This window comes from Pholcus phalangioides, unplaced genomic scaffold (genome assembly GCF_987345545.1).
Source record: "Pholcus phalangioides strain wild (caught in Gottingen) unplaced genomic scaffold, Ppha-v1.0 ptg000010l_1, whole genome shotgun sequence".
NCBI lineage: Eukaryota > Metazoa > Arthropoda > Arachnida > Araneae > Pholcidae > Pholcus > Pholcus phalangioides.
The window spans coordinates 43494062-43496091 of NW_028301603.1; positions in this window are offsets into that span (position 1 = coordinate 43494062).

The window sequence follows — 2030 nt, forward strand, 5'->3', positions numbered from 1 at the left end:
AAACAGCTCAGCAAACCATGCATTGAAGATTATTGTATAGACCAAAGGGGTTTTGAAACCAACTTGATCGATGCTCTTCTGGACATTCAAAATGTACGTGCACTATTAAGGAATCAAAAAGTTATTTTTTTAGTTTTGCTGGCAAGATGTCAGTAAAATATTATAAAGCACAATGGCAATCGATGGTGGTTTTGTTGATTCGTAGAGGTGCTCACCTCAGCAGTGCAATGTCCTGAAATCCCGATCTATTCTACTAGGTTGCTTCAGATCAACAAGAGAAGTAAAGAGGGGAGGGGGGGGGGGGCTTACACAGGACCTACCTTTAAAGGGGGGGGGGGTAAAATATTTCCACTCATCACAAGCTTTCAAAAAACATTTTAAATTTACAGAAATTAATGAAAACAGTACAGATATTTTTATACAATATTTCATTAAAATTATTTGAATTTAAATTTTTAAATTCAATTTTTATCTCTTGGAGGTCACGAGGGGAGAATCATACAATATATTATTATATCCCCCACCCGCGTATCTCTCGAGAATGGGGAGGGCAGCCGAAGTCCCCTTGGTTAATAACTGTACTAATCTAGAAGGTTTTGGTTCAGTTTACTTGAATTTGCTGACAAGTGGGGTTGGGGAGGGGTAAAAACCCATAAAATTTTGCTTAAGTAATACTTGAACGGTCTATGGTTACGGCCCAACCACTAACCTTCTGAAACTATTTTAACTTTTCTCCAGCTAGGAAGGTTTCAATCTGTTGTTTAGATTTCGTTACAGTGTTTACGCCGCTAAATTTACGGTTCGAGAGTAACTCATTCCCGCTCATCTGTGATTGGTCGAGTTCACTAGGGAATGTCTGATTTTTAGCCGCTATTGTAACCGTAACTGTTAGAGTGACATTGTTGTTTTCCTTATCATTCTTGAGCGCATACCTCAAAATACTTTATGCCAAAATTTCATTCAGTTTCTGTGAATGGTATGATAGTTTTTTTATAATCACCCTGTATATATATAATGCTGTTTTTTCCCCCAATTTCCCTCCATTTTTCAAATTTAAATATTTAAGCGGACATTGCACTTAGAAATGTGAAACTTTTTTTGCTGGCATCAGGAGCGACAAAGCAACTTTTTAATTGGATGTTAGTAATGAGTTCTTAAACACACACACAGGGTGTTCATATATAAAAAGTTAACATTTTTATTTTGATAGCTATAGAACTCCTTGCCACATAAATGATATATCTGAGTACTGCACGTTATTTAGATACGTTCTCTAATTGAAAATTTGCCTCTAGAGAATCAACGGTTTGCCAGTACAATACTGTGTGCCCTGTTGTTTATGCACCCTGTATATTATAATCATGACCATAAATATCAATATTAGATTTTAGGGATATTTCATTTTTAGGTCTCAAAAATCGGAGACAATCACATATATTTGTCATATTCTGTAAAATGCATTTAAATTCACTGCAATATGCATTAGTGCTTCATTCTCCGTGATTGGTGATTTTTCAGTGATTAACTCAATAATCTGCAACTTTATTTGTCTTTGGCATCATTTTTGGCAAGAATTTGTGAATTCTTGTATTTAGGATTCTATATTTTTGAAGAAATATGATCCGCTTACTTGAACATCATCACTGCATGTAATGACACAGTATAATAATACTGTTCATGATTTCGAAATTAGATGGCAGTATATATATATATAGATCATGCCGCTGAATCTCCCTCTTCACCTGTCATCTGCTTCTTTCCTATGTTCTTTTTGCGAGACTACTTGTGTGTTGAAAGAACTGAACTTCTGATCATGTTTTAGCTTTGCTCATAGGGAACTAAACTTGAACATTTTTCAAGGTAGCTAGATTTTTCAATCCAAAATACATTAACTTTCAAAGCTTAAGTTTTTCTATAAAATGTATATGAAAATTGAAATACATTAATAACATTTTCCTGTAGAGTATCTTCATGTAACGATTCCCGATCTTTTGTGTATTCGTAAACTTACCAAAGAAAGACCAGCAAAA